The 26,923-nt window shown below is 36.9% G+C and overlaps 1 pseudogene; it reads left to right on the top strand.

The window, feature by feature from the left end:
• Positions 1-9,034, top strand: part of LOC145980188 (dipeptidase 1-like) — an 89,362-nt pseudogene extending 80,328 nt beyond the window's left edge.
• The last annotated feature ends 17,889 nt before the right edge of the window (positions 9,035-26,923 follow it).

The raw sequence follows: 26,923 nt of genomic DNA, 5'->3' as shown, positions 1-26,923 counted from the left end.
CGTCGTTATTTTCTTGTGACCAGAGTACTTCATATTTCGAACGCATGATAATGTAAAAATACGAACGTTTGATATCTCTATGGTGTAATTTAATATATGGAAACAAAATAGGTAATAATACGTATTGTACAGAAACATATTTGTAGTCATTATTATCTTGTAAATATATACATCAATTATACAGGTTGGCTAAAAAATCACTTAACGCCCTCGGTACAAGGCAACTGCAGCGCGCAACATGGAAATGGTGATGACCAATCGTTGTCAGGCCAAGGGGGAAACACATTGACTCCACCTGCACGGTCGGCGGCCATCTTGATGTCCGCCATCTTGAATTCAACTTTAGAATTTTAAATGGTAAGGGGGTGATATGATATATCAAATCAGGCTAGAATTTCACGAGACATGCAACGGTGAAGGTTGTTTTGATGTATCTTTAACCAGTAACAAGTTATGACTCAATTCTTGTACCAATTTTTTCCTTTTCGATGTGTTAGAAAAATACATTAAAATTTGTTTATGCGCATCGGTAATGCATCAAGATCAAAGTGACGTTTAGGGAGAGAGGTTCGCATGCCATTGCACAAGATGTTAATCGGATACATCCATGAACAGCTATGCATTATGAATGGTTGTCGCGAACAATTACAGTGTGACTCTTCCATTAAATGAAAAGTCCTTCACAGTGACAAGGCTAATGTTTATGTTTAAATTGTGTTGTTTGAGTTAAAATACATAAAAAACTTGTAAAATATTTGACATATAGTCAAAGTTTGGTAAAAATAAACTCAATATTATGTTAAAAAACATGCAGTAACATAAAGTTTCTAGCTAAAACAATAATCAAAGACTCCGAGGTTCGATAGCCCGTAATAAAGGCAAATAGTCCAAGATAGCATTCCTTTTGTCCTTGTTCGGATAAAATCCTTATGCTTTGTTCTCCTTGTTCAGGTTAAAATGCTCGCTCTAATCTAATTGGGTATCAAAAAATCATTTTTTCTTGTGTTCTGGATAACCTTGGGCTACTTTGACAGAAACATATTCTAACAAGCAAGCGCTCTACGTTAATCCCCATGCTACAACATTCAGTGCCTTGTTGTCTGGTTCAATCCCTCCCTTGTCCCGTGCTACGGTGTTGCATACCTTTCCCCTGTTCTTGCGTTCTAGTTAACCTTGAAAAACAATTTCTTAAAATCTGCCGACGCCTTTTCTAGTTGGTAAATCGGGTTCTTTCTTTGCTCTGGCGTTCTGACGTCATTTGTCCTTGACCGCACATCCCCAAAATTCCTTTCTCGTCTACCTGCGTAGAGTTCACCGTCTTCTGTCTAGCGTGTCGGACAACCGTCTTTCATACCATATAATATTATTCCTTAGTACACTATATTTATTACCATTACATGTCGTGTTTATTCTTGTTGGGAAACCTGATAGTAAGAAACCTGTAGGAAAGTCAAGACGAAGATGGAGGGATAATGTTTAGATGGAGGAAATCGGAAGGGGTGGAAAAGATTATATAGATCTTGCTCAGGATAGAGACAGTTGGAAGGCCTGTGTTGCTGCAGCTAAAGCCTTCGGCTTTAAGAAGTGTAGAGAGTTAGTTAGTTAGTTAGTTACATGTCGTGGGTTCGAGTACCGGAACCATCCTAAATCATAATCGGACATTTAACATCACAAGCGTTTCATAAACCATAAACTCTTATTTTCAGCATTATAAACATTAATGTTATCGTTTTATACATTACATACTTTGAAGTAATGAACACAAAATCATATGCATAGCTTTTAGTAACACTAATTACGTTCGATTTACATATTTTTCATAAAATGATAAATTATATATTCATAAAAGTTATAAATATGCAGATATATAAATATAAATTATTCTAATGATATGCAAATTTATTGTAAATTATGCAAATTAATTCTAAATACATGCAAATGAATTATGAATATTAAACACCAAGCTTGGCGGGGACAACATCTACTCTGGTCACTTTCACCCTTCACGGTTACCCCCTGGTACCCATGTTTTACATGAAGGATGTACCACAGAGCCTCTTCATGCAACACTCACCAAGATAATATAAGCCAGGTGTCATCAATCCTAGATGAGAGTATTTTATGCATAAATAATGTTATTGTATTTACATGTAACATAACATCTTCAAGTTTTCATGCAAAGCAATCTGATAAATAGTTTCTGAAGTGACTGAGCTCAACATTCACAACATCATTCAAGTATTTGGCGCATAATCGTGACATTTTTGCGTTTTCTTCCAATGACAATAACACTTCTTGGTGCCACAGTCTTGCAAAGTAAAAGCGGCTTTGCATTGGCTGATGCGTTGTTAGCGCATTTAATACTATGATTTCTGTACTCTATACCGGGAATGTATGGAACAAGGCCTCGCAAGAAGGGAAGAGAGAGAGAGTGATCGGAGCGAATCAGTAGCCTACATGCTGCTGAAAAGCCTGATAGCTGTAGTAGCTCTTTTTCCCCTCCGCGCAATCCCGTTCCCTATTCCGTGTTCATTGACCGAGCCCTCTAGAGTCACTAGTTTCGCCTAGGGAGGGTTCCTTTAATTTCCAGGACAGAAAATGATTTCTTGTTTTCGAGGCATTAGCCCGCTCCCAAGTAGCTCTCTAATTTTTCTCACCATGCTGGGTAAACACAAGAATAATAATAGGCGACCTCCGTGGCGGAGTGGTTAGCATAGCGCGTTACGACTACAGGGGTCCAGGGGCCTGGGAATGGGAATGGGCGTTCTTTTTGAGTGTCCCTTCATCATTTTCATCATGTCGTTACTAATTTCATGGTAGCCATTAGCCAAAATAGTCAGAAAAGCTACTCTAAATAGAAACATAGTAATAAATGCAATTATGCTGCAATTTTAAAAATTGGACTAGGAACCCACTAGATAACAAATGTTATCTGCAGCGTAATAACACGAAACAGCCTAAATATTTTTTGAAGATAGAACTGGCACGAGGGGTGCGGTTCAATTTATGTACACATTTTCAAGGGGAACATGTATAGAAAATAAAAGTTGTATAGGATTCGAACGCTATAGGCCGAAAGGTAGCTGTTCCAAGTTTCATAACTTGACCTTGTGTCGTTTTCGATTATCAAACTTTCAACATTTCCGTCTATTCTTAATCGCTCCAGCTCCTTCTTCCTATTCATGACCTCATTATAACCAATCACATTGCAATGCGAACCCGAACATGATGGAAGTAAAAAAAAAATAGAAAACTAACACCACATTTCATATTTTCCCGCGATTCATTTATCCTCTTCTTCAGCTTGCTGCCCATCTACCCCTTTTACAACCAATATATCTTTATAAACCGCAGCCCACAGCATTCGGGACATGCTCTTCCCTCTGCGTCGCTCGCCAAACACCATACTAAATCCCCCTCCGCCCCTCTCTTCCTTCTTTCTTTCGATGTGCAAAACCATGGAATTTGGCTTTGACTTCTGGCAGCCTTCCAGAGCATGGCACCCGCGTCTTTTCCTTCTCAATATTTGGAGAATGAAATCCTCCAGCATCCATGTCGTCAGCGAGCCCCCTTTTCCAGCATTTTGCCATATTTTCTACTGTGCTTCATGAAGAAGTCGTGCAACCTACATTGAAAATATTTCACTACATCTGAGCTTTTTGTAGACAACATTGCTGTATAGGAGGAATTCGGTGGTCCCAATCCATCTCATGGGAACAAGAAACCCCAAAAACTTACTTCTGATATTTAAGTATTATATATTTCCGTGGCGGAGTGGTTAGCACAGCGCGCTACGATGCTATGGGTCCCGGATTCGAATCTCGTCCTAGGCGTAGGTGTTATTTTTTTAGTTTCTCATCAACAATTCCATCATATCTTCATTCGCAATTAGCCGGACTCCGTGGAGGGGTGGATAGCACAGCATACTACTTTGCCAGGGATCCCGGTTACGAATCCCGGCAGGGGCATGGGTATTTGCGAGCGTTCCTTCATCATTGTAATCATAAGATCACTCATCATCATATTCGCGATTAGCCAAGAGTGGCACAAGATGCGAATTAAAATGCAAATCAATAAACAATCCAAGGAGGATGCTGTAAGATTTGAAATCTCAATCTCAGACTGGAGTCAAGAGCCTCAGCAGCCGTGTGTGGCTATACGTTCTCGTAAAAGAGGAAACTCCATACGTACTGACCGACCACACAACTTACGATACTTAGAAACGTTCTTGACAATAATATATGCGGATTTGATATTGGCAATTTCCCAGCGAGAACATCTAAGAGGAGACACTTGTTTTCACGAATAATGGCATCAATGAGACAAACCTTCTCATAAGTTACGGCTTGAGAGAGAGTTCTTCATGAAGAATTGATATTATCAATTTTTAAACGCATCTAAGTACTCAGCCGTACACTCTTCTGTCGCCAATGCAGACATTTCCATACTGTTGCAGTATTCTTCTATGAATTTGCCAAGATTTTCACACCATCAGGCTGCAAATGTCTGACGACTTCTCATTTGTCATCCGCTGTTGGGTAAATAGCTAAAAGAGCCGCCATTTTGTATACGCTGCCCTTCCAATGGAGCATACCATGCCATTTATTCTGAGGGCCAACACTTTCTCTATGAATAGTCTTCCCCACGTACGAATCGGAACGTTTTAAACATAGGAATCTGAATGAAATATGTTGAACTCTGTAAATTTTACACTAAGTAGGTAAATTAACAAGAAATTTCGTAGATGTGGACTGTACAGTCATCGGCAATAAAAATGGGACACCTAGATTTTGAAATACATGCTTCCCTACAAGGAGCTATATGTGTTGCCTACCTCTACGACAATAAGTGCATTTTAATAACAAATTTTCAATGTCAACTTCTGTCGCCGCCTTAGAGTTGTTAGGCAACACAAGAACGCCTTACAAGTAAGCTAGTTCTTCAGGATTTAGATGTCCTATTTTTATTGCCTGTTACTGTACAAACAATATTAAATGGGATTTTGCCTATCTACGGTTAAAAGGTGTTCAATAATTCAAGATATTCATTACATTCTGTTTCTTTTCAGACCATATAAATTATATTAGGTCCGTCGCAGGTGTCAATCATGTAGGCTTGGGCGCTGGTTACGATGGAATAAATTTGTAAGTTTTCCTATATATAAGTGAACATATGTGTGCGTGTGCGTGTGTGTGTGTGTGTGCGTTTGTGTGTGAGAGAGAGTGAGAGACTTTATGGTCATTTGGCAGATTTGTACTAATTCATGCACATAGTCGAAATATATAAAAAAATATATTTGTAATTGGAATATAAATATATAAACCTCCTGAACTCCTGCAAATTGATCAATGCTTTTCTATTTTTACAACATTGTTTGTGTAACTTTGTTCTTGCATTTTTGGTTAATTATATTGAATGTTTCTCATACATAATTGCAATCATACAGTTCGACCATATTCACGGATACAGAATGCCGTTCAATACATAATGTACTTATTTCATTGCAAGTATCCAGAGGTTTTGTTTGTTCATTAGTTTATTGTAGTTCTCATTCATGCATTCATACGCATTGTTAAATACTCATTATTTGATGTTTACTATAGAGGAAAGTGACTAAAGTCGGACCCCCAGCTTATATTTTCAAGGAAGCGCCGCAGACTAGCGACATCTAGGGTAACTATTATGAATGACGTCACAAGCCAGTGGATTGGTCAATTTTCATTTCGAATTGAGTAGCAGTGTATGGAGCATGAATTTCTCTTTACCTGATCAAGTGAAAATGTTTCGGCTGTCAGTAATTTCATCATATTGACTTCTATGTACATTTGTAAGAGTATGTGTCTCATTACTAATATGTAAATGTAGACTAGTATATCTAACAACATATGTGAGTATATAATAGTTTCGTTTAGGTAGTAATTGGGGATGGCCACGTTTCGAAACAATGGCCTTTTCCTAGTTGTACCCCTACATGTTCCAAAATCGGATCAAAGGCATATTTTGAGGAAGGCTTATTGCCTTCGTTTACTTATAGGTTACAAATAATGGCTGGAAAAGAAAGAAGCAACAAGAAAAGGTGCTGGTTCCATGAGTCGATGGCCAGAGCGATAGATGCAATTAGAACAAAGAAAATTGGCTGGATGAAAGCTGAAAAAAAACGTTTGTTGTCCTATAACAACGTTTTATCCAGTGAGAGATACTGGAATTCTGAAGAAGCGTCCCAGATAAAAATGGGTCTTCCTATTGCACTTACATTGCAGAAGAAAGAGGAATTTGTTATGTTTTTTAGTGATGGAGAGGTTTGTTGTAACGCGTTCAGATTGAAGACGCATGGCATATGAACAGAACGGAACAATATAGATCATCCTTTTAAGAGAGACAGTTTGACCGGACGAAAATGGCTCCCCTTGTTACTGAAGACACACAGGAAACGTATGTTCGTCGGCCAACTGCTAGAGGAGAACAACTACAAAACATTGTTTCGGAAGTTATCTACTCTACTATGAATTTACGTATACGTTCTCATATATTACTGTGTTTAAAAAGATGATGATAATATTACATAACTGTAAATTATCATTCAATTGCCATTTATTATATATGTTTTACAAATATTAGTAGGGGTTCCGAATTTGGAGTACGTTTTCAAAACGCTCATCTTTGCAATTTTTTGCTAAAATTAAAATTTCTCTTGGCTGTATTTCCTAAATTGGATTCTGATACACTGAGCTCTTTTGCAACTAATTAGAGAGTATTTTAACAATGAGAAATCAGTTTATATTTAAATAAATATATCATCGATAAAATAATTGGGGCTTTGGTCACCTTCCTCTATTAATAGCAGTAATTTGTACTTATTTATAAACTTATTCTATCATTCTGATTGGGTTCCAAGACTGGGGTGGGGGGACAAGGGAAGTTTACCTTATCTTGCTAGACTGGGATTAACATTAAGATACTATAATGCGGGGGCAAGCAAAAGTGGCAAAATAACGTAAGTGATCCTTGCCCCATTATCTCCACCTCAGTTCTGATAAAAATACGCACTTCATAATACGTTAAAAGGTAATGCCTAAATAGGGTGTCGTCGAGGTAGGTTTCCACACATTCACAATCTCGATTATTTATGGAGGTGATGTGATCAGCACCATGCTACGGACGCTTTTATCACTCAGGTTTTCCCTTCGCACCGAGCACTCTGTTCAGGAGCAAATTCAGGCATATGTCATAATGCTTATCATAAAAATACTATTCATTGCATTTGTAAGATAAATGTTTAATCTTTACTTTTAATGGCAGTATATTTAACGATACGAATTGCTTAAGAGAACCAACTGTTGCTATAACTTAAAAATGCTACTACTTTATGTCAGCATTTAATTTGCACATTGGACTTGTAATATAAATATGTAGCAATATATTTAAATTTGTTGCTAAAAATATTTGTGTAAATACTAAAAAGGATTAATTGTATAACTATGGTAATACTAAAATATCGTTTTATTGACTTCAAATTCTGTTCCAGAACCCCTGACGGCTTAGAGGACGTGTCACAATATCCAATGCTTCTAGCAGAGCTTGCCAGAGATAGGAAATGGACATCAGAAGATATCAAGAAGCTGATTGGTGGGAACCTGTTTAGGGTGTTTAAAGAGGTTGAAAAGGTAAATAGAATCCAATGCAATTGTATTAACCATAGCACTTCAATTGGACATGATATGCATGCGTCTCAGTGCTTTCTTCTCTTTTGACAGCAGCATGGAAAAATTATAGATTGTAATGCATATTCAAGTTGTTTACTTTGTTTCTTTATTTAGCGTCGCTTTCTGCCACTTTTGGCTATTGGCGACCATGATGATAAATGATGATATGAAATTGACGAAGGAACACCCATGCTCAGGCAGGGAAACGAACACGAGGCCACTGCCGTCGTACATCTCTGTGCTAGCCACTCCATTTTTATTTTCAACATATCATCACTCATCCCCATCTTCGCAAATTAGCCTAAAGTGACACAAGATGCGAAGTAAATTAAGCAAATCAATCAACCAACCATTTTTATTATCATGTTCTAAAATTGTGGTCTTATCTCTGATTGTTAGTGACATAAACAAACAAAAGCATGAACAATAATGGACATTAGTTACTGAATTACAATGATTATACTATGATACTACAAGTAATCTTTTGGGTATTTTATGTGTTATGATGTTTAAGGGAATTAAATATATATTAGGGTATACGCGTACCGTCCGTGTACGTAATTGTAAAATGCTCATTTTACAAGACAATCTGCTATCGGATTAAAAATTATGGATACTCGAGGGCCGACTCCAATTAAAAATTAACCAGTGGACCTACATAAAAGCGAGTTACATCAAAATTTAGCTTATTCAATTCTGCGTTAATCTAAGCTAGTCAACTTTTTCTCGAGTATGCCTTCTACTTTTTTATCGTCGTGAGAACAAAAAAAGCGCCGGTTTCTTTTAGTTTTGCAAACGATACCTATCTTTGAAATTCTGCAAATCAAGAACGGGTTGTTGAACCGTTATGAAATTTTAGTAGGGTGCAGGCAGAAAGGTTTTAAACACAATTATTAATTTTCAGGTTTTCAAAATTTCTCAAAAATCGTTATTCTTAATTTTGCCAAACATTTTTTTTCTTGGTATTGGGTAGTCCTACAAATACAATATTGATCTTGTTTTGAAGCTCTTTTCTCCTATTTTAAAAATGCATTATCACTGTCAGTTCACATTGCGAAACCAATTATATACAGATTTTTATTCAGCGGAGTAAAGCTGTTCACGGAACATGGCAACGCGGCACCCAGCGGGCGCTGCGATTCCATGCTTGCGGTGTTGCCACGTTCCACGTTGATTGTGTTTGACGTGTGTATGTGTCAGTAAATGAAACTTTCAAATTTGGCTTTCAGGTCCGGGATGAATGGTCCAAAGCGGAAGTGACGCCTGTGGAGGAGTGGATATCAATGGAAGACCTCGAAGGTAAAACCTACTGTAAATATCCTGGATTGTGATTAACTACGATGTAGTTATCATGGTTACAGAACGACATAAATAAAGTTAGAAGCACACATAAATTGAGCTTACAAGCAAATGTTACTGACCTGTATTTGGACTTTATTGTGATGAACTTAATTATGATAAAATTCTTAACAATTATGAGAAAATGAAATATATATTCACATACACACACCTATAATACGAATGTCCTTTTGCGCACAATTGACGCATGAGCAGCAAGCACCGCATGCGTTCACCAGACGCCTCTGTTGTATTGAATACTAACATAACAATTTACTCTGAAGTCATCTGTTATGTCCACAACAGCAATATATATTGTATATACTCATTTTACATTAAAATATAATTATTTTGAAAGTGTAAGTGATTTTCCTAATGCCCAATAATATAATAATAAAATAATGCATTATCTTGAATCCTAAATGGCATATAGGAGGGCTGTACCGAAAGTAATGCAAAATTGTGACCACAGTCCAGCTGTGCAGCAAACTTCTCCCACTGCATGGTTGGTTCCCAATACTCGTTTTGCATTCCTTCCCATCCATTTGTTCATATTTATCTTGTCAATGGTCTCATATCCGTAAAAAGTATGCAACTTTTTATGGATGTCAGACAGCCTGCAGGATTTTGTTTTCCATGGAGGGGGCAAACAATGTATTTTTTGCAGGGTGGGGGGCAAATTAGGCACATTTGGATAAGGGGAGGAAATTGAGTGGGCAGAGCGAAGCAGTACACGCTACAGTCGCTTCCCTCCCTTCACGCAATATCGTTCCCTCTCACGAGTTTATTGGTGGAGCCGTCTCGCGTCACTACTGGCGCAGAGACTTGTTTTCGTTCGCTTGCTCCAGAGATAGTTGGGACAAGGTGTAGTGGCGCGAAGAACTACCTCGCAGTGGAAACAACCCTGTGGTGTAAAGGAGCAAGGTCAGAATGTCAGCTAGACTGAGGGAGAATGTTGACAAAACAATCATGGATAAATGACGACGATAAAACCATAAACCCGTAACAAGAGACCGTGCGCAAACTACGCAGGGTTAATAAAAGTATGTCTAGGAGCGAATCAACCAACAGCACCTGGAGTTCTCTGAAGAAATGATCTTGGATCAATAAAGAAAATCAAGTTCAATTGGAACTAGACATGTCTAAGAGCGCTGTCACCAATACAACATTACGCACTCTCTACAAAAAGAGCTCTACATAATAATGATGCTAACCTACATTATACATAGTTGCTGTTAAACCTAAAACATAGCGTGCTGACCCCACGTCACCCCATTACCGGATGAAGATCTCCACACCTTTAGGTAGGATTGTGGGAGGGAGACTGCCCGTCGAGAGATAGGCCAAGGCCCTTCAATGGCTGTCGAGCCATAGGTTATTTATTTATTTATTTGACATATATGAACATGTATTTCTTACTGATATTCCCAGTTACATTTCACATTACTAAGCACATATTTCCATGCAAATAACTGATTTATAAGATAATATTACACTTTTAAATATTTATATGTTAGCTTTCGTTGTAAGAAATATATCTGTTGTGCCATCTATTGGCTACAAATTAAATACAACCTTATATATTTCGGTTTCTCAAAAATATCACCTGTAAATGAGTTTCAAATTCAATTAAAGAAATAGCGGTGAATGACACCCTCCCTTCGAGCTATGAAATATCTAAATGTCAACCTATAAAAAGCTACGAAAATTACATCGACATTTTTTTCAAATTTGTAAAGAAATATGTCCTTGCACAAATGAATGAGTTTGATGTATAAAGGTGCAGGCTCCAGAGGTTAGGACAGAGCGCTACGACAGCTCGGATTCCAGGTTCGAATCTCAGTATGGGCTGGGTTTTCATTCATCATGTTTCTTCATCAATTTCATCATATCAACTCTCATCCTCATCTTTGCGATCAGGTAAACTTTGAAGAAAAGCAACGCAAAATAACCTAATTCAATCAGCCTCACAGCATTTCTAATCTTTAATTTGTTCCACATATCCGTATCTACTCCCTTCCCCTTACAAAAATCCTGGTACGGGCCTCATAGCAACATGAACGAAATAAAGAAAAGATACGAATGCAAGATTGAAGTAAGTATGAATTCTCATTGATCATTACTAACAGAACGCAAGATTTAAGTAAATTCTAACAGTTAATAAAAACATTTTAATTATTTTGTGTTCTATTTACACACATGCCCCCCCCCCCTCACACACACAGACACACATAAACACATTTTCGGATCTTGCCCCTCCATAAAAAAAATCCTGGGTACTGGCATGTAACGGAAGGTACTGCTGAAGTATTGGACTACATGGTATGATCATTTCGTTTTTGAAATCATAACTGTCAAACTTTGTTGTTTAAGACAAGGCTGTAGTCTAGAATATACGCCGGCATACACCGTATACCCTGTAGTTACCATTACTCATTAAAAAATACAATCTGCTACAATTCACATACTTTCCATTCTTCCTTTTTCAATTAATTTGAGATTTACTCTTGAGAGCTCATTATGGTGATATACTTTTGATCTTTTTTCTGTGACCGTTTATATAATGTTGATTAGTTTAACCCTCAGAAACATGTGAAGATGGAGCTATGCTGCAAGTGACGCTAACTCAAGGTACAGCGCCTTGAATAACGTAGTGTGGAAAACGACCCAAGAAACTGGTTCCCCAGACAGATGAGAAACATAGATGGCAGTGCGATCAATGTCGGTGCTAATTTTCTTATGAAAGTAATGCGGCTTTGTTAGGTTTTGGAATATATTATGTAGATTTGTTTGTCTTGAAAGGCGGTACGTGAATTTATGGAAACAGTTATATTTGGGGAGTGATTTGCAGTCACGAATGACATTAATTTGGAAAGAAAAGTAAAATAAAATTAATAAACACAAGAATAAACATCGCAAAGTGATTCCGGACGTCAGGAGTTGGATTGTGTACTAGAGTTTTATTTTTCTATGTTATTAGAATATAAATAGTATCCTGAGAGATATTTCATACCGAGGCGACAAACCACAAGTGCCGCTTGGAAGCGAGCAGTCCGTAATCAATGCAGCCTTTCGAACCGTAGGGACACAAGCTCTGACTGCACCGTTTCCTCAAGGAGATTTTACACCGAAGCGACATGCGACAAACGATATGAGGATTTCACACGAAAGCGACAAAAGTCCTTCGGTCCAAGGCAACTTTCACACCGAAGCGACACATGTTGCTTGGAAACGAGCCAATCAAGAGCAACATTTCACATCGTAGCGGCAGGACGGGAAGCACAGGCCAGCGTTCGGTTGGTGAAATCCTCAAGCGATAAGTGTCCCGTGCCGCTTGTCGCTTTGGTGCGTAATCTCCCTAAAGCAAGACACTCATTGCATCGCGCATGCGCGAAAAACAATCCACGGCAACATGTTGCAAGCTATTGAGAAAATGGCCCAGTTTGAGCGACGCACAAGCGACAAAGCGACACGTTTGACTTATCGTGTTGCCTAGATCTGTTGTTGTAATGTGCGGTTTTTCGTGTCGCCTATCTGTTGTTCGCACAATTAGCAGCGAACGCTTGCCAATAGACTGAAGGCACCATGTCGCTTGTCACTTAGTTGGGAACTCCCGCTGTAGCGCGTCGCTTCGGTCTGAGCACCCTTCCTTTAAGGAGCTTTCCGACCGAAGTAACAAGTAGCACGCGAATACGCCATATGAACGTGTCGTTTGCTGTTTGGACCCTCATGTGCAATGAATGCTATTTTACAGTCTGGAAGTGTGTGTCACTAGTGTGACAGTGTGAACATGCCGTGTCGCTTGTCCCATTGGTTTGAAAGTTTCCTTACACTCATGTCGATGGCACTAAGAAAGTCTTGTGGGGTTCCCCTTGTCGTTTCATGGAATCATCATTATCATCATCGCCGCGATTAGTTTAAAGCGGAAGAAAAGAGACAGTAACTATTCAAAATACAAATGCTTCAGTGTGTACATCTTTAAAAGAAATGATGATGATAATAATAATGAACCTAATTCATACACAAAAATTTAGTTGCCAAGAGCATTCCACGCGTATTTTTTCTCCCATACTATTAACGAAAGTATGACGATAACAGGACGTGGTCGACTGTCTAGAATGTTCGTTATAATCTTCGCGACCACTGTACTGAATATCATAGCAATTATCGCATTCATAGAAATGCTTGATGTAAAAGAATCAGACGTTGCAGCGAAAACTCCATTTACTTCCACTATAAGCAGGCGAATACCAAGCAACGGGTTCAACACTAACGCTTCTAGCGGATCATTATCGAGTGGAACCAGCCAGAGCGCGCAGAACTGTGCCATTTTCCACACTACGTTATTCAAGGCGCTGTAATTAAAGTATAAAACTTTCTTGTCACTCTAGTGACAAGTGTGGTGACGTATAAAAAGAGGCACATGAAAAATTTTCGAGTAGGCAGGTAGAGACGGCTACAGAAGAAAATGTTATGTATTGCTGAATTAATTAATGTGGTTTTCAAATAAATTTTTTAAGGTGTTGTCTCATGTTTATTGTTATTACCACCATTATTAATTTTTTAACAGTAGGCTATAGAAACTGACATTCCACATAAGTAATGCAAATAAAATACATTAATATGCTGTTCTGTAGCCTATACTTACGTAACTGTAACCCTTGCGTTTCAATTGACTCATCAAAATACACGTTTCAATTATGCCAATTATGGGCACCTTATCAGTATTCTAACATTCATGGAATTTTTTATATAAGTTAAATGATTTCACACATAGGGCCAAAGTTAATGGAAATATGGTATCAACATACAGTTTAACGAAACTTAGCGCATACAATCTGAAATTGTTGCGATTCGGATTGGAATTTAAAGTTGGATTACAAGCAATGTGCAATTGATCGTCATGCAAATTATATTTCAGGCAACCATAAGCAAAAACAACAATACTATCAGAAATGAAATAGTAAATACATGATTATGTAATTGTGTTTTACGTCAATGGTTATGTTACCGTAAGGTATGTCTTTAATTTCCAACCTGAGTATGTGTACAAAAGTTGTGTTCTTTACTCTCGGAATTATTTTTCAATGTTTTCCCTCCATACATAAACCAGAGCTTGGTGACACGTTTTGCGGGCATTATTATGCTTACATTGCCAGGAAGAGGTGTCACGTTACACTGGATTCATTCAAAATTTAAAAGTGAAAAATATATTGCTGCAAAAAGAACATTCATTGCTTTCCAGTGACATAAAACCCGTTGTTAATTACATCGGGGGGCGAGATTTCAAGCAGCAGGGGTTTAGAAATGCACCTACTGATATGGGTAGCCTATATTTCACACGTCACATTAACAATTTGAACATAGCTCTCCGTATGCGTACAGCGTCGTCATATGTCTCGATAACGTTACAAAGGGGAGGGGAGTAACGTTATGCGCAGATAAATTAGAATATGGTAAGGAATTTGAAAGTGGCAATACATGTCAAAATTAATTACAATCTTACAAGATGAAAAAACACATTATCTGTATATATCTGTACTGCAAAACAAAAAAAAACCGGACACCTTAATATTTGACATCTGAATTGCAATTACTTATGAATTACGGTCTCAGTTAAGTATTGAACAATTGAACATTCATTATTGAACATTTTCCATAGTTTTTCCGTTTATTATTTATCTATTTATTTATTTATTTACTCGAATTTACTTATTTGGAACACCCAGTAGGCTCAAAATCAATTTCGTGCAATATTGTTGTAATTTATTGATTTTCAATTCCTGTTGATGTTATTTTGTTTAATGTCTAGAGAGCCATGCATTTTGGTTCATAGTAACCATAGTAACAATTAATATTGACATTGTCATTGCTGGTATTTTTCTTGCAAGTGTATTGTAAGTTTGCTAGCTTGAAAATAAGACGTGAAGAGGTAGTAAAAGCAGTAGCTCTTTGCGATGATGGTCGTAGTGTACACTATATTGCTAGGGTGCTAAATATAGCACGAAGTACTATCCATGAAGCTCTCAGACGGTATGACGCAACTGGTTCCTATGGTAGAAGACCGGGTTCTGGTCGGAAACGATGCACAACAGCACGGGAAGATCCTTTAATGCGTATCATAGTCTTAAGAGACTCTCGTACGACTTCAAATATTGTGGCATAACGTTTGAGAAATGTTCATAGGGCTGTGGTTTCTTTACGAACAGTTCGTAGAAGACTGAATTAAAGTGGTGTATCATCTCGGAGGCCGGCTACAGGTCCCATGTTGTTAGCATGTCACCGGTAGCAAATACTGGAATTTGCTACAAAACACTTACATTAGAATGTGGAGCAGTGGGGAAAGGTTTTATTCTCCGATGAGTCAAAATTCAACCTACGTTCTTCAGACGGGCGTGAACATGTGTATAGAAGACCTAATGAGCGTTATGCTCAATGTTGTTTCTTTTAAATATCACCCTTTGGAGGCGGTGGTGTCATGGTCTGGGGAGGTATTTATCTCTTAACAAGGACGTAGAGAGTTGGTTCTTGTAGAGAATGGGGCAATGGCAGCTTGCAGGTATATTACAGAATGTGTGGCAGATCATGTAGTACCATATGCACCATTCATAGGCCCGGATTTTGTTTTTATGCATGACAATGCGCGTCCTCACATTGCGAATATTGTCACGGAGTACCTGGACGAAGTTGCGATTACACGATTAGAATGGCCACCACAAGTCCGGACCGAAATCTGATAGAGCACGTCTGGGATCAACTGAAACGACATATCAGAAACCGCGCAATAGTTCCAGAAACAATTGAAGAACTAAGACATGCTAATCAAGAAGAATGGGAGCAATTCGACCAAGAAGTGATTGCCAACCTTATTCGAAGTATGCCACAGCGGTTACAAGCTGTAATTGATGCCAGGGGAGGTAACACTCACTACTAGACAGCTTATATACCCCACCAGTACCAGTTAACAATATTAAAAATAATATTGGAAAGATTTCTTTTTCTCTTTTTTTTGTAGTTTTCAGTAACTTTCGTTTTTGTTCTAATATTATTTATTAACAATAAATTTTAATTTGCCTTCTGTTGAATATATTCAGGTTTTCTTGTTTCCAATAATTTCTGCAACTTTTAGTTAGACTTCGAATCAGAATTTATGCGTTATCACAAAAAATGCAAGTGTCCGGTTTTTTTGTCCAGCAGTGTATATATGGAGGAGAAGCAAGGATGAACCCTACTTAAGCAATATAATAATAATAGTAATAATAATAATAATAATAATAATAATAATAATAATAATAATAATACATTTTCGAAATTAAGCAGCAAAATTTACCCTACTGCTGCTCTGCCGCCTAACAACATACTATAGCATAACCCAACTTCGTTATTTCAATTATCACTGTCATCATTATTATCAGCTTCACACCTACCTAAGGACGATTCTGCTTCACGCTTAGAATTTTTTGAATTTCTTCTAGTCTACTGTTGTGTATTTGAACACACAACTCAAACTAAAGGTGTCGAGTGTACTTCAAAAATATGCACCACATAATCTAATTCAATATCAAATGCCACTAAATATTTTGCAAGGGACTCCTTATACACTAAGATATATGGAGTGGTTGGAAATTTTTAATTAAAAAACCTTGAGCTTAAGAAGGAAAGATAAAATCAAAATATTTATACAAAACATCTTGTCAAATGGGATTGATAGGGAATAGCTACTTTAGAAATACAATAGTTTATAACGTTCCAAAATATATAAAAAAGGAAAAATTCAGTATTATAAGTAAAATTGAAAAATGGTGGTGAATTTATAAAGCTATTAATCGATGATTTCGATTATGACTTCCCTTGAAATATGATATTTATGTATAGATTTGTAATATTATGTAAAAACCATTATTAGTTATTCTATTGATATTACTGTTTGTGACATAGTGCTGTATGAGGTTCTTGTAACTGTTCTCAGAAATTTAAGTAAACTATTATTATTATTATTATTATTATTATTATTATTATTATTATTATTATTATTGGTACGTTTATCAAGGTACTTGTCCCATCTCCAGACAATAAATTCATGGTTGTGCCTCTGGGGTAAGCAGGTTGAAGCACCAGCCAAACTACTGTGATATTTCGTTTATATAAATTTGCTTGCTTTTATTTTCTTTCTGAAGCCTTCCATAATTTCAAACATATCTCTACTTTGCCTACTTCATTGATGTTTCCACAGCAAACGATTTCTATGGAACTCCTTCATTCTCAAAATGTCATTTGCTGCCATAGACTCGATGTGCCAGATCGGAAATGTGAGCCTTCTTTTATGGGTTATCAAAATTTTCGTCCAGAGTGGGTACTATGATGGCGGCGAGCATGGCTTCATATTTCTACTTGCAATAACTATTTTGAAGATTGTGAGTCATTGCACCACACAAGATTGTCATTTTTAAGTTCACTAAAAAGTATATAACTCTACATATTACACTCCACAAGTGAGTACAGTAGTGTAATTGGCTATATTATAAACTCGATAAATGATGAGCCCCCCTCAGGCAGATTTGGCTACACTTAAAACTAGCTCAAGATGTGCATATGAGCTTATTGCTTAAGTGTGGTACTCTGTCTAACCCAAGATTTTTGTAAAAATGCCCTCGGGAATTTCCCTTGAAATGATGAGCCCCCTCAGATTGATTTGCCTACACTTACAAAAGCTACATCTGTGAGATTGTTGTCCATAAGCCTGTCAAAAATATGCCCCTCTTGATATTGTTTTGGATACACTTAAAACTAAGCCAAAAAGCCACCCACATACACCCACACCCACCCACACCCACACATATTTACTTCCGGTCCACTTGTGGCCTTCTTCTGGTTTATTTCTCTTGCAGCATGTTGTGCAACAAATTATTACCCAATATTATGCAACAAATTATAAGGCAAGAGCTCTTGCATCATGTTGTGCAACAAATTATTACCCACTATTATGCAACAAATTATAAGGCAAGAGCTCTTGCATCATGTTGTGCAACAAATTATTACCCAATATTATGCAACAAATTATAAGGCAAGAGCTCTTGCATTACATATCAGTTAGTATTGTAAGAGTGGTTGAAGAGTACAAATGTGTTGTTGCAGTACTCCTCATACAGGTCTGATATTTGACACATCTTGCTTGTTTGTTGTAATCCACTCATATTTAGAGTCAGGCTTATATCTGTCCCAGTTTGTTATACATGACACATGGTATTAGGTTATTGTTTTTCTAGGACATGCCTGTATAGACATGTATTTGTGCTAGGGCAGTGCTTCTGTACTTATTCTATTTTTGTGCATGTAGGCTATCAGCTTTATACAACCTGTCATAGGTTTATTAAGTATAGGGTTATGATTTGAACCCCAAGAAATTTTATATAAATACCAAAGCTAAAAATATTAACACACATACACACACACTAAGTATACAAAGCACACTGCTGAACCCAACTGATATTTTTTATTAAGCATAGAATTTTGATTTGAACCCCAAGAAATTTTATATAATAAACCAACAACAAAAATGCCAAATCAAAAATATTGTAATCAATGCAATAAGAATATATCCAGCCCCAATTGGGTTAGGCTCCAAAAGAATTGTGATCCAGAAAAATGCAGAACACCCACAAAAATATGCCCAAAATGCCATAGAAAATATAGCATGGAATACTTCACATATAAACATATAGATACTTGTTCTGCACAGTCATCAACATTGCCCCCACAACCATCTACATCTGGTCTGAAAAGGAAGCTTGAAACACCTGTTAATGCTAGAGCAGCAAAGCAGCCACGCTATGAACACATACATAGCAGTTTTGCTGGCCAACTTAGGGATTACCGGTTTGTATCAGAGCAAAAATGTGATATTAAGAATTTTTTGAACAGTATAAATCCTGATGTGCAGGCAATTCTAAATGCACAAAATAGCTCTTATAAGCTGTCCTTCAAATTGTTTACACAATATAAGAAAGCAAATGGCACAAAATTTACACAGCCCCACATAACAGAAACTGTAGCTGTATATTCAAATGCAAATTTAGACAAAATAATAAGCAGTTTGATAGAGCAATTGAATATTAAACATTCTCAATTTGCTGCAAAAGAGTCAGGATGGAGCCTATGCGGATCTCCACACAAGCTCTATGTTAATATTTTTAAATTTAACCCATTACAAGGTTCCACATATGTGCCTTTACCTGCCAATATTAAAAACAAAAGAGCCGTGGTTAACATAGAAAATAATGATGAGAAATGCTTTCTGTGGTGTATTTTAGCTGCTTTGTATCCAGTTTTAAGGAATCCTCAGAGAATAACTTATTATAAACAACATGAAAATGATTTTGATGATGCAATGGAGGGCTTAGAATATCCAATGCCTGTTCAGAATATTGATAAATTTGAAAAAAAAAGGCCAGAGATATCAATGGTAGGCCATTATCTATTAATGTTTTTATTTGTTCTACTGGCCGTGGCAATTGCTTGATAGCACCTCTCAGAATCACTACACTTGATGATGATTCTGCTGTTCCGATTGATCTGCTCTTAATTGAAGAGGATGACACATACCATTACACTCTGATACACAGTCTTGAAGTTTTAGTCAGTAAACAACAAGGCAAATCCAATACAATATTCAAGTTGTGTAGAAGATGTTTAACTGTATTTGATGGTAGAAAAATGGTGAATGGGGTTCGGGAAGTGAATGCAGAAATTGCTAAAAACAAGTTAATTGAGCATCTAAAATACTGTGGCAACCATAAACCTGTTCATATGGTGATGCCTAGTCCAAGTGAAAATGCCAAATTGAAAAAATTTGAAGCCTTGTTGGAACACCCAGCATATATAGTCTGTGATTTTGAATCAAACCTCAAACCCCTTGCATTCTGCAGCCCAGATCCTGATGAATCTTCAATTACATCATACCAGTTACATGAACCTTCTAGTTTTTATTATGTTGTTGTACAGGATGGTGTTGTTAGTGAAGAATATTTATACATGGGACCAGATGCCATCAAAAAATTTGCACATAGAATAGAAAATAAATGCCATGACATAGCATCTAATAACATATTAAAATCAAAACCCATGATGCCTTTAACAGAGGATCAGATTGAAGATTTCAACAATGCAGAAAAATGCCAGGTATGTGATTCTGAATTTTCAGATACAAATATCAAGGTGCATCACCATTCTCATACAGATGGTAAATTCAAAATGGCCCTGTGTAATAGCTGTAATATTAAGATCCAGAGACCAAAATGTGTCCCTGCATTTTGCCATGGTGCATCCAATTATGATTTTCATCATCTGATCAGGTACGAGGGGTTTGACAAGCAGAATTTAAATATTTTAGCAGAAAATAATGAGAAATATATTGCTATTAGCAAGATAATTAAAGTTAATGGTGTTCCCATTCACTTAAGATTTCTTGATTCCTACAGAATTCTGTCCGCTAGCCTGGCTACACTGGCCAGTCAATTATCTGATGATCAATTCAAAATCACATGTGCTTTGTTTCCAAATCAGGACCTGAAATTAATTAGGCGGAAGGGTGTATACCCATATGATTATGTTACAGATTTTTCTAAATTTGATGAGTGTTCTCTGCCACCACAACAAGAGTTCTACAGCAAACTCAGGGCATCTGGAATTACTGATGATGATTATCACCATGCCCAGTTGATGTGGAACAATTTAAAATGCCAGACATTTGGTGATTATCACAAGGCATATTTAAAACTTGATGTCACTCTCTTAGCTGATATACTTCAGGCATTTAGAAAATCTTCCATGAAAAATTATAAGCTGGATCCAATGTATTTTTACAGTGCACCAGGCCTAGCATGGTCTGCAATGTTATTAAATACTAAAATGCAATTGGATCTAATCCAAGATCAAGATATGTATCTGTTTATGGAGCAATGTATAAGAGGAAGCATGGTGCAATGTTCTCAGAGATATGCCAGAGCAAATAACAAGTATATTCTCAATTATGATCCAGCACTGCCATTAAATTATATACTGTATGTAGATGCCAACAGCCTGTATGGTTATGCTATGATGGATAAATTGCCATATGCAGGGCTTGAGTGGGTTGACGATTTCAATATTGAAGATCTTCAGGATTTTGATGACAGTGACTATGGTCTATTCTTAGAGGTTGATCTGACAATTCCTGATGATTTACACAACACATTTTCTGATCTGCCGCCAATTCCTGAGGTTGAGTGTTTACCCGGCTCTAAACAGAAGAAGCTAATGATGACTCTAGAGCCAAAACAGGGTTATGTCATATATTACAAAAACCTCCAGTTCCTGATGCATCATGGTGTTCAAGTGACCAAAGTTGGCAAAGTCTAAAGGTTCAGGCACTCAAGATGGTTAAAGCCATATATTGATACAAACACAGAGCTTCGAACATCTGCAATGAGCCAATTTGATAAAACTTTGTTTAAATTGATGGTAAATTCAGTGTATGGCAAAACCATAGAAAATGTCAGAAAACATACTGATGTTAAATTAATTACTGACACCAACCTGAGCAAAAAATTGATTGCAAAGCCTAATTTCAACTACAGAAGAATTTATGATGACAAATGGCACTTTTCAACATGAAAAAACAAAGATTAAGTTTGATAAGCCTATTTATGTAGGGGCTGTGATATTAGAATTGGCCAAATTACACATGCTAAAGCTCTATTATAATGTGCTCAAGCCTTTTTATGATGATCGTGTAAGACTGATGTACATGGACACATATAGCTTTATTCTTGATATTCAGACAAAAGATGTCTATCAAGATATGTCACAGCCTGCATTGCTTAAATATTTTGATACCAGTGAACATACAAAGATTCAACCCCACAACAAAAAAGTGCCTGGCAAGTTAAAAGATGAGACACTTGGTGATGTTATTGTGGCATTTGCTGGGTTAAGGGCCAAGATGTGCAGCTTTGAAACATGTAGTGGTGCTGTTGCAAAAAAAGCCAAGGGAATTGGCAGAGTAACTATAGACAAAGAGCTTGAATTTAAAGATTATGAAGATTGTCTCAAATCCCAGAGTTTAATTAGAACATCAGAATGCAGAATTCAGAGTGTTGATCACTTGTTGACTACAAATGTTGTAAGAAAAGTTGCTCTGGACCCACATGATGATAAGAGATGCATTTTGTCATGTGGCATACATACTCTACCATCGGGTCATTGTGATTTGAAAAGTGGTAATCAATGCCCAATTACAAAGCATGATTTGAAATAAATAAACATGCCTATGAACTTATTTGGGTTCAAAAATCAGGCTATTATGGACCTGCCAACACCAGCACCCTCTTCTGATATACAATCTATGATATCTAAACTAAGTGGTTTGTTAATTATTCATCTGAACAGCATACTTACAGATGTTGATGATGAAACAGGTAAAATATTGTACATATTTAACAATAATTTAAATCATTACCAATTACTTGTAGGTGGTCAATTACAATTTATTACAACCCCCGAGTGTAATGTCAAGATTTCAATAGGCAAAAATATTTACAGGATAATGCACTCAAACATGATTTCTGGCACTGTATATACTGTTTCTGATGGTGACTGCTTATATATTGAGGTCCCGGGATCCTATGACAAGCTTATACCTTTTTTATAGAATTAAGAATTAGATATTCAATAATAAATAACCACTAAATCAAAATGCCTAATGATATATTTGGCCATACAAGACATGAAGATCACAGTGATGAGATTCTGATGCTTGATGTCAGAGTCAAAAAATTAAGAAGTGATTTACAAGCTTTACAAACCACACTCAATGCCAGTCTTCAACTAGAAATTACAAATTTACAATCACAATGCATGGACCTTCTTCTTAAAATTGACTCAGAACTCAAATTGCTGCTTCAAAAATATACTGACTTGGTTACATTAGATAATTTTCAAAATTTAGAGGAGGCTGTAGCAGCTCTTCAAGCCAAATTTAAGACCCAGGCCACCAACTCTGAGCAATTGAAATAACAATTGGAAGAGCAGATTAATAATGTCCAGGCACAGCTCCAAACAATTGTCAAAAGCATAAAGTCACAAGAAGATTTTGATCTAGTGATTTCCACTCTAAAGGAACAGATTCAATCACTACAGATACCTAATCTGAACCCTCTGAACAATGCCATAGCCGAGGTTAAAGAAAAAATTGAGACACTTGAAAATTTTATGAACAACTTGCCATCTTCTGATGCTTTGAGTGCTATAACTCGGAGTGTTGCCAACATCAAGCTGCAACTTGAAACATATGAAGATTTTGGAAAAATTCAGAGTACCATAACTCATCTTGAGGGTACAATAGCAGCAGTGCAAAGTGATCTGACAAATGTACAAGAATCTCTAGAATCCCGCTTGCCTGGTATTGTAGACACCCTTGTCAGTGTCCAGCAACAGATCACAAAACTTGAAAACCTCAACACTGAATCTGACCTATCTCATTTTCATCACTTGATCGATGATATCCAAACAAAGCTTGAAATTTTACAACAATCAACACCTACTCAGGCAGACATAACCCTGCTCCAAGATGCTATGCAAAGTGTGGCTGATGCTTCTGAATTAAATAATGTAAAATTGGCACTTGAATCTTTGCAGAATACTGTATCAAATCTGCCTACATCACAAGAACTTAAAAATATTAAGAGAGCTGTGAATCGCATATTGAAATCAGAAGATATCAAGAATATCCAGACAGAGATCAAACAACTTACTCAGACAGTGGCCACTCTACCAACTAATCAACATATTAATGAACTGCATGCCCTGTTTGAGGATATCAGAAGACAAGTCCATGATCTTACTGCTCAAAATTCAAAATTGGCAGTTGTTGAAAATTTACAGCAAATTTTAGCTAATATCAAACAACAGCTAGGAAGCATGGAATTCAACCAAGCAAATGCTTTGTCTGTTTTAGCCACCCAGCTTTAAGAGATTGTGCAACAATACAAGAAACTTGTTGTGGACATAAAGATCAAGCCAGGCCATGATGATGTTGTTAGGACTATCAATGAGCACCTTGAATCTGTAACAAGTAGATTGCTTAGAGCTGAAAAAGAAATAACTGGCCTAATCGAGAATCCTAAACATACAGTAATTCTTGAATTGTACAGTATCCCCAACAAAGAATATGATTCTCCATTTACACCAGGTGGCAAAATATATATGCTGTCCCCTGCACAATTTTATTACCAGTTTTTTTGTTGGGGGCACACTTAGACCAATCAAGATCAAATATTGGCTACAACAACAGGCACACCACTACCCTACTTTATCAATAACAAATGCTGACAACAAACAAAAAATCACCAGTGTAGAGTTAGAAGATTTTACAGACCCCAATACATTAGAAACATCTTATGCTGAAGATGATGTTTCTCTGGAATTTAATATACAAATAGGAGACAAACTGTATTTAGAAAATCCTGCAGTATCAGCTGCTGAACACCCTATAGTTGCAATATTCTTGTTTACATACTATGTCTAGACAAATTATTGTTGATGAATTACACAGACAAGCCAGACATAATTATAAGAGACTGCCTGTGGTTACAAAAGGCATAGATGATTTATGGCAGTGTGACTTGGTTGAGATGGCAAGTGGACAGCTGAAAAACTTAGACAAGATCAACAAGGGCTACAAGTATCTACTCACTGTCATAGATACATTTTCAAAATTTGCCTGGGCTGTGCCACTCAAATCTAAGACTGGATCATGTGTTACAGAAGCCTTCAGGACAATCATCAATCAGAGTGGAAGATCACCGAGCTATCTGCAACCAGATAATGGCAAAGAATTCTATAATTCTGTGTTCCAAAAATTTATTAAAAGCCGGTCAATACAACATTACTCGAGTTACAGTGATCTCAAGGCCTCTATTGTAGAAAGATTCAACAAAACCCTAAAAAATCATATGTATAAACAATTCACACTTCAAGGTAATTATAAATGGCTTACAATCCTACCAGAACTTTTAGATAAATATAACAACTCGGTCCATTCCACAATCAACATGAAACCCTCTGAGGTAACTTCATCTGATGAGCAAAAATTGATCAGCACTGTTTATTATCCTAGATACCAGCCAACAACAAGAAAAGCCAAATACAAGATAGGTGATCAAGTAAGAATTAGCAAATATAAGCACTTATTCAAAAGAGGCTTTATCAGAAACTGGAGCACTGAATTATTTACAGTGGTTCAAGTTAAACCTAGGACCCGATACACATATATAATAAAAGATCACCGAGGAGAAATTCTCAAAGGCAGGTTCTATGAAGAAGAACTCAGCAAAACTAAGCAGCCTGACACATATCTCATAGAAAAAATCATCCGCAGAAAAGGCAACAAGATACTGGTGAAATGGCTAGGACTCCCAGAACACAGCTGGATCGAGGCAGACAAAGTGATACTATGAACACCTGGGATGTTATAAAAGACTGCCAGAGCATGAACAGCAGATTAAGAGAAATGGCAAGCTGCTGCCTGATAATATTAGATGTCTTATTGTTGGGCCATCGGCTTGTGGTAAAACTACACTAATGATTGATGATTGATGATAATTGGCACGCAACTGGTTAGACTGGAAAAACAGGCACTTGTATGTCTTCTCTAAGAGCTTGGAACAATTAAAATATCAGCAGCTGATGAAGCTATATGATGGACTGGATATAGCCACTTTTGAACCAGATGTTAAGCCACTCCATGAATGTCTTGATAACTCTGTTGTTGTGTTTGATGACATTATACTGGATAATCAAAACAAGGTTAAAAATTTCTTTACACAGGGCCGACACAAAAACATAGATTGTTTCTACCTGGCACAGACTTTTTCTAAAATTCCGAAGCAGCTGATCCGAGACAACAGCAATTTTATATGTGTGTTTCATCAAGATCATACCAACCTCAAACACATACATGATGAACATGTAGGTGGGGACTTGAGCTACATTGATTTTTCTAAGTTTTGCAGTAGGTGCTGGAATCAGGACAGCTATGCGTTTGTCACAATTGATATGACAAGGAAACCCAATAGTGGTAAATACAGAAATAAAATCAACAATTTTCTAGACATTGAAACATATATAAATAACCATGAAAAGGCCAATTATTGATGATCTTAAATTAAGAGATTATCTTGTAAAAAGATTTAAGGGATGGAAATCAGAGAACCGAGGAATCTATGAAAAACACAAGCAAACAGAACAGCCTATTATTGATGCTATTAGTGAATTAGGTAAAAATATCAAAACTGTTACAGAGCAAAATCAAAATTTGATCACAGAGCTTGTACCTGTAGCTGCTAGGAACATATTAGATTATCCAATGACCCCACTTTCTAGTATTCATACACCTAGTCCTGTTGCTCCTCGAAGAATTGAAGCTACTCAGGATCCTATTGAATTGGGTCTTCTTGCTCAAAAATATTTAAGCACACCTAAAGACAACAAAGATGAGGTTTTTGGCTTATATGCTGACACAGAGCGTGATGGTAGCATCATACATAGAATTGGCAATTTTAGAGTAACATTTATGGGAGATGATCTAATTTTATATTCAGAATCTCATCTTGGAGAAAGAGGTGGTTTTGTTAAGTATCCTGGCACACCTGGATTGTGGGAACTGATGACTAGGAAAAGGTTTGGCAGCTATAGAGATGAAGATTATGAGCATTACAAAGAAATATTAATAAAATCAGATGCTCTGTACCAGAACAATGATCCCACACAAAAAAGAGTCAAGTCTAGCAGTGGAGCAAAATACAACAACTTAATCAAGCCCATATGGTCACAGATCAAGACAGGTA

Source organism: Lepisma saccharinum, chromosome 27 (assembly GCF_977018435.1).
Source record: "Lepisma saccharinum chromosome 27, izLepSacc3.1, whole genome shotgun sequence".
Taxonomy (NCBI): Eukaryota; Metazoa; Arthropoda; class Insecta; order Zygentoma; family Lepismatidae; genus Lepisma; species Lepisma saccharinum.
Note: the sequence above shows the minus strand (reverse complement) of the source record. Positions and strands in the feature narration are given on the sequence as shown.